Source organism: Octodon degus, unplaced genomic scaffold (genome assembly GCF_000260255.1).
Source record: "Octodon degus isolate 3935 unplaced genomic scaffold, OctDeg1.0 scaffold00007, whole genome shotgun sequence".
Classification (NCBI taxonomy): Eukaryota; Metazoa; Chordata; class Mammalia; order Rodentia; family Octodontidae; genus Octodon; species Octodon degus.
In genome coordinates this window covers 12758386-12766437 of record NW_004524583.1, presented here as the reverse complement: position 1 = coordinate 12766437, position 8052 = coordinate 12758386, and the positions used below count along the sequence as shown (strand labels likewise).

Here is an 8052-nt window from a genome sequence, read left to right as displayed (position 1 = left end):
GGCATGTGGTGCTGGGGGATTGAACCGCGGTCCCTGATGCTTTGCTAAGCTTGTTCTAAGTAGGTGCTTTAGACCACTGAGCCATCTCTCCAGCCCCTAATTTTTAATTTTGAGACAAGATCTCATTGAGTCACTAAGTTGCCCAGACTGGTCTCAAACTTATCTTCAGATATATAGAGTGCTGGAATTATAGGTGTTGTGTCACCTTGCCCACATCAAATTTATTAGACTTCTTCAAAACCAACTTTTGGCTTTGTTGGCCCTCCTTTTTTTGGAGGTAGGGTCTTGCTATTTACCCAGGCTGGCCTTGAACTTACAATAATCTTCCTGCCTCAGCCTCCCATGTGCTAGGATCACAGGCATGGGCCACCACCCTTGGCTGGTCTTTATTTATATTTATTTTATTTTTTTGTGGCTGGCTCAGCCTGCCCTTGGTGGGGCTGGCATAGCATGTGGTGCCGGGGATTGAACCCTGTGCTTACTCCTAAACTTACCTAAGCAGGTGCTTTAGACCACTGAGCTATCTTGCCAGCCCTGGTCTTTATTTTATTGCATATCTTCTATTTCATTGATCTTTTGCTCAGTTATTTCCTTCCTTCTGCCTTGAATATAATTTCCTGGTCTGCATTTATTATTTACCCACTTTAGTGTGATTTCCTTCCATGCTACTACACTGATTGAGTTGATGGCTTTCTTTTTTTCTAATCCAGTGTACATTACACAAGGCATTCATTTCTTGGTTTTTATGCTCTCATACATTCCTGTCTCCTGTCTCATTCCTTCTCTCTCCCTTTTCTTCTCTTTTCCCTCCCTCCTCCTCTTTCACTAGTTTAAAAATTAAAATTAGAGCTGGGCATGAGGATACATGCCTATAATCCCAGCGCTCTGGAGGCTGAGGCAGCAGGATCACCATGAGCTTGAGGTCAGCCTGGGCCACATGGTTAGTTCAAGGCCAGCCTGAACTACATAGTGACACCCTGTCTGCAAAAACAAATAAAATTAAAATTAAAAAATTCAAGTTTTTAAGTATGTGGAAACCAAAAAAAGCATATATATAACCAGATGAAGTCAGAGGCCACTACTATATGCCATTTAATCTATACTCTTTATTTAATGATCTCATCTAATTTTATAGCTTCAGCTGTGTTGATGCTGATTCCTCTCAAAATTAGCAGCCTTTTATGTCCACCTGTCTCCTTGACATCTGCCTTTGAATGTCTTAATACTCATCTTAAATTTAATCTGCTCCTAATAGAACTCTTGATTTTTCCTCCCAAACCTGTGTTGTACCTAGTTTTCTCTCCCTTTAAGATTAAAATCAGGGAGCAAGCCTCAGACATAAATAGGCAGTTATGGTCTATTTAATACAATGTGGTATTCAACACAGTTGAGCAATAGGCATAATTAGGCAGTTATCTTATGTTAAATGTCTTTAATGGGCTGGTGAGATGGCTCAGTGGTCTAAAGCACCTATTTAGAACAAGCTTAGCAAAAGCACAGGGACCGCGGTTCAATCTCCCAGCACCACATGCCAGCCAGCCCCGCCCCCAGGTGGGCTGAGCTGGCCACACGCACACACACGCACACACACGCACACAAACACACATAAATAAATAAAATTAAAAAAAATGTCTTTAATGGTGGAATATATGAAAAGTCAGAGAAGTGGTTTTGCACAGCAGGAAGTAGCATAGCCTGCTACCAGATAATGTGAGAGTTCCCAGATCCCCTCAGTTGCTCAGGTGCTGTGCTATAGTAACAGGGTTAGGTCATCTGTGCAGAATGAGGATCTTGCCATCTTGTAGATGCCATCATTGCCTTTCTTCTGCAGAGGGAGAGGTGGAGATATTAGAGATTTTTCTGGCTCTCTTACTCCTGCCTGATCTTTCTTAGAGATAGCTACATGCTCCCCTGCTTAAGATGCAAATAATGGATAGAATGTACTAAAGGGCTGGGCAGATAGCTCCATGGTCTAAACGCTTGCCTGGCAAGTGCAAGGACCCTGGTTTGATCCCTGCTACCACATGCTGTGCCAGCCCCAGAATCCAGGGCATACCATGCTGGCCACTGAGACTGGGCATGGTGGCTCATGTTTGTAATCCCAGCACTGGGGAGACTGAGCCAAGAGGATCACTATCAGTCCGAGCTGCGTAGCAAGACCCTGTACCAAATAAATAAATAAAGATAAAAAAAGTGCTATACCTAAGACTGAGCTAAGTGAAGTCTTTCCCTCCAAGCATCCTTCTGCAAGTCTAGGCTTCAGGCCTGCTGGAAGTTCACACCTATATTTCTTGCTGTTAATTCCTTTCCTCTCACTTAGCCAGCATTGTCAGTGCTATCTCTAAAATATGTTTTGGGGCCCTCTGCTTCTCTGTGTCTCTTGTACTGCTGCTTCAGTCCCCGCCGGAGAAGCATTCCTGTGGACCATTGCAGTAGCCTCCTGCTGGCCTCCCTGTACTGGCTTTTGTGCACCTGCTGTCCTCCTTTCTACCATAACCAAAATGATACTTTAAAAATGAAAATCATACCACGTCAGTTCTCTGCTTAAAAACTCTTCTACTGCTTAGAATAAATCACTTAGTGTGTGCTCTGGTTCCTCCCAGTGTCTCTGATTTTGTTTTTTAACTCTCTTCCTTCCCTCTTCTATGGTGCTCCAGCCGCTGTGGCTCTTCATTCTGCCTCTTAAACAGTGCAGGCTCCTTCCTGTCTCAAAGCTGTCTTCTATTTTTATTTATTTATTGATTGATTGATTATATATATATATATTTTTTTTTTGAGGAGATTGATTATATTTTAAGGGAGGGTCTACAGGGTGTTCAGGGTCTCAATACTAGATGGTACTCCATAGTGATCCACCTGTTTATAGCCTACCAAGTGCTGGGATTACAGGCGTGCTATCATGCCCAGTCTCAATTGCCTCAGTGCACCCCAGGGGAGGGGCCAGCTAGGCAGGCCGGGGATCAAATGCCTGGCCACTGCACCTGCTTGCAGGCGTCAAAGCTATCTTCTAAATTTAACCCCTTTGTAAACTTCACAGACCAAGTGTGGATTATTAGTTAACCTGGTCCAGTTCAGAAAATGGTCTTGCCATTGTTTACTCTCTGCTGCCATTGTGGGGACAGATAAAGCATCAAGGACCTTGCCAAAGATCTGCTCTCAGGTTTTAAGAATATGGATGCTAAATTGTATTGTCTGTTGACACCCAGAAAGAAAGACCTCTAGCCCTGCGCCTCCAAAGGAATCACTGGAACACAGAAGTTTCATCAGTAAGGGTTGATTTCATCATTCCTTTCAAATTGTTACTTCTGTGTATATTTAATAATGTATTAATAGACTATCTATATTAGTGTATTAATAGATTCTATCTGTATTAAATAGACTATATCAAGAAGAGCTACCAGATAGAGTGAGAGTTCCCATCCCCTCAGTTACTCAGGTGATGCACTGTGTGACAGGTCAGGTCAGCGGTGCAAAATGAGTGTCATAGTTTAGTGGAGGAGGCATTCTTAGCACATACAAGGTCCTGAATTCAATCCTGAGTACTACTACTTCTACAATAATGTATATAATGTACTAATATACTAATACTACATGTATGGGATTTATAAATAATCATACATTTATAGTCATGTGTCCCTTGGACAAAAGTACATGCTGAAAAATGCCACACTAGGCAGTTTCCTTATTATGGGAGCTTTGCAGAGTGTGCTTATACATGGAAGAGTCGGTCCCTCCAGGTGGCCTCTTGGTGTATCCAGGGATACATGAAACATGCAGTAAGTGAGGCCATTTATTGTTATGTGCCAACATAATTGTAAAATAATTTTTATTTTGAAATGCTACATATTTGTATATATTTATAGATGTAGATTAATAAAATACACAGAGGCTACAGAATTAAATAATTCTAATAGAATTTAAATGTTTCAAGGACCTGCGAAATAGCTCAGTGGATTAAAGCACCTGCAAGCAGGTGTGGGGGGGGTGTTTGATCCCTGATTCCTGCACCTGCTGTGCCTGCCCCACCCCTGGGGCATGCTGAGACGGCAATTGAGACTGGGCATGGTGGCATGGGTGTATAATCCCAGCTCTTGGGAGACTGTAACCAGGAGGATCACTACAAGCCTGACCTAATAGTGAGACCCTGAACACCCTGTAGACCCTTCCCTAAAATACAAAAAAAAAAAAAAAAATTAAATGTTTCATTTATTTCTGGTAAATATAATGTTGGTAAACTAAGAGTTCCATTGTTTTCCATGAGTAGCAGTGATTTCAAGCCAAAAAGGCATTAGAAAGCAAAAGGGGATAATAAAAGAAATAAAAACTAGGTATCTTATTCTTTATTTATTTATTTATTTTTATTTATTTATTTATTTATTTATTTTTTTTCAATTTGGAAGCAGATACTTTATTAACTGACCAAATCATAAAATCACCATGGTAGATACCTTAGTTCATCCTTCTAATAAGCCTGTTGATCTGGTCTTCCCTGTTTCCCGCATCTCCACCTTCCACAAAATGGGTGGTCTTTTTCTTCATTCCACCTCGAGGAGATGATAACTTGAATGGCCACAGGAAATTATTTGCCTCTTTGAAGCGTTTTCCAACAGTATAGATCTCATGAATCAGATCCTCCATGCAGATGATGCCATATTTACCAAGAGATCGAGCAATCAATGAATTATCTGTCAAGGCAATTCGCTTCTTATTGATTTTGCCGTAGCCACGCTTGTATATTAGTTCGTTCACTGACTTCAGGTTTGGGTACCCCCATGCAATGTATGGTTCCACAATTCTCAGCATGTTAATTGAAGCCTTGTTGAGCTTTACGAAGGTACCATTGAAGATTTGGCAAAGGTGGCATGGGTGTATAATCCCAGCTCTTGGGCTCACACCCTTGATACCCCTGATCTGGATGACAAATGCCAGTTTGGGCTCTGCAGGGACATAGAAGTTGTCAGCTTTTCTCGCCATCCTAGCCATCCGGATCTCAGTTCTGTACATCTGTCTGTACTCCTTATGATAGTGCCTGGCTTTTTCATAGATGAGCTTCCTCCTCGCCTTGCGAAGCGTCTTCTGGACAAACTTCTTTCTCAGGCGCTTTATCTTTAGCTCTGCGAAATGTTTTCGCTTTTTCATAAGGGTTTCTGGCACAGCAGGAACCTTCTTTTTCTTCTCTTCTGCAACCTCCATGGTTCCAGCCGGAAAGAGGCTATTTATTTATTTTTGCAGAACCAGGGATTGAACTCAGGCCCTTGCACTTGCCAGGGAAGCGCTTATTCCACTGAGCCACCTCCCTGGCCCCTTATCTTATTCTTTTTAAAGAACATTATTCTTCCAGTTATATATTCAATATGAGTTACGAACATTTGGATTTCTAATGAGAAAACTTTGATTATAATACTGTGGATTTTTAAAAAATATTTTATTTATTTGTGTGTGTGTGTGTGTGTGTGTGTGTGTGGCCAGCTCAGCCCACCAGGGGGCGGGGCTGGCTGGCATGTGGTGCTGGGGGATTGAACCGTGGTCCCTGTGCTTTGCTAAGCTTGTTCTAAGTAGGTGCTTTAGACCACTGAGCCATCTCACCAGCCCAACACTGTGGATTTTATGTACAACTCAGAAGCATATTAAAAGATCTAGCCTTATTTATTTTGTGTATTTTTTGTCTTTTTGAGACAGGGTCTCACTATGCAGTCCAGGCTGGCCTTGAACTCACTTTCTAGCTCACACTGGTCCCGATGTTGAAGTGATCCTCCTCTCTTGGCCTTCTGAGTGCTGGGATTACAGGCGTCTGCCACCATGACCATCCCTATTTAATATACTCTAGATGTTGAAGCCTGACTATAAAGGTGTGCAGAGCCTTAGGAATTTGAAGTTAGTTTATGCCAGATTAGCAGTGTTACATATTGGAAGTAGAGATTTGTAGCTTTTTCTTGGATAGAGAAAATACAGGTTGATCATTGCCAACTTGAAAATCCACAATCTGAAACTTTTTGAGCTCTTTTATGATGCCGCATGTGAAAATTTCCTGTGACAAATCACAGCCAAGATATAGGTGTACTAAAAATACTGTATAAAATTACCCTCAAGGTTTTGTGTATAAGGTATATGTGAAACGTAAGTGAGTACTGGGCTTAGACTTAGCACCCATTCCAAGATAGCTTGAATATGCAAATATTCTGAAACAGAAAACCAAAACCAAAATGCATTTGTGGCACCAAGCATTTCAGACGCCTGAGAGAGGAACTTGTGTTAGAGAGAGGAAGCTACTCACTCAGGGACAAAAGATGATCTGGCCACATCAGAATGAGTTGTTAGAAAACAAGAACTCATAGTCATGTTTCTTTTTTCTTTTTTTTTTGGTTCTGGGAATTGAACTCAGGACCTTGCACTTGCCAGGTGTGTGCTGTGCTGCTGAGCTAGATTGCCAGTAGTCAAGTTTCTTCCAGATCTTTTTCAGCTTGGCTGAGTCACAAGAAATAGCCACTGTAGAAATCAAACTAGCAGTTTTTCTTTTGAGGGTATGGAGCTAACCCTCATTTGTAGCACAGTGCCTGGGAAGAGATTCTCAAGGCTTTTGTGAATTAAATCATGGTTTTATTCAATGCAGAAGTAGAATCTGGGGGCCAACGCTCTCCCAGATTTTAACAGTGGCCCTCTGTGATGTACTTTTTGCTCTCTATGATTTTGATCAGTTCAACTATGAAATATCCCTCTTGTGATTACTCGTGACACCTTCTGAATCACTCCTTTCAGTGCCTTTTGTATTTGTGTGTGAGGGCTGTGTCTGTGCCTCCACTCCACAGTTCCTTAGGCAGGGACTATCTCTTCCATGACGGTATCAACACTGCCACCATGCACTGCCTCCCAGCAGGCAGCACAGCTGAGCTGCATGGCCCTGGAGCACAGTTCGCACATCCCTGTGACATTAGGCAGAGGACTTTCTCTTGTAAGGGGCTATTGTGTACACTGGAGGATGTTTAGTAACATTCTGTCCTCTCCCTACTAGATGCCAATACACTATGTTCATGTAGTTGTGACAGTTAGAAACTTCTCTAGGCATTTCCAAATTTCTCTTATGCAAAAATCACTCATGTCCATCAAAAATTAGGTCATAGTCCTAGCTTTGCCTTTAATGTCACCATATTTGGTCAAATTGCTTAACCTATAAATTGTTTCACCTATAAACCAATATAGGTTCCTTCCCTCCCTCCCTTCCTTCCTTCCTTTTTTTCCCCCCCAGCCAGGCTCTCACTCTGCAGTTCTGGCTGTCCTTGAATTCATGTTGTAGCCCAGACTGGCCTTGATTTTGCAGCAATCTTCCTGCCTTAAGGTTTCCTCTGCTGGAAACATGGCTGGGATTTACTGGATACTTCTGGGATTTGTGGATGTCTTTAGGGGATTTTAATTCTTGAAAAATATATAAACTTTGTATGTTAATTTTTGTATGGATAACACTTAGCTTTCAGCAGTATTCTAAAATTACCTATGACCCTAAAAAAATGGAACCAGATCCAAATATGTAGTTACTATGTGGAATAATTTTTACCTCTTAAGATAGAAGGTCCCTAATTTATGGTCAGTATTATTTAAGTACATTTGAGGCTATAAAATGGTGAGAAACCACTTTGTATCACTTATTTACAGTTTTATGTCTTCCTTTAGAAAAATTGTTCTTGAGGCGGTGCTGATGAGGCAAAAGAGTTACTGCAGGATATAAGAGAGCCTGGATAATGCAAGTGTGTTTATCATTTGGCATGCCTTAGCCTTGTTTCTTTTCTCTTCCTTTTTTCTTTTTCTTTTTTGAGATAAGGTCTCACTGTGCAGTTCAGGCCAGTGTTGTGCACACTTTTGTAACTCAGACTGGTCTCGAATTCATAGTGATCCTCCTGTCTCCACCTCCTGAGTGCTGGGATCATAGGCATGTGTCACTATGCCCAGTTCCATAGCCTTTTTCCTTTAGCCCACTTGCTCTTTTTCCTTTCCTTTCTTTCCCTCCCCTCCCCTCCTCTCCTCTCCCCTCACTTCCCCTCCCTTCCTTTCCTCCTTACT

The 8052-nt window shown here is 41.8% G+C and overlaps 1 protein-coding gene across 4 annotated transcripts in view; it reads left to right on the top strand.

Moving 5' to 3' along the window:
- Positions 1 to 8052, top strand: part of Exd2 (exonuclease 3'-5' domain containing 2) — a 55297-nt gene that overhangs the window by 23810 nt on the left and 23435 nt on the right. The gene's annotated exons all lie outside the window — the stretch shown is intronic.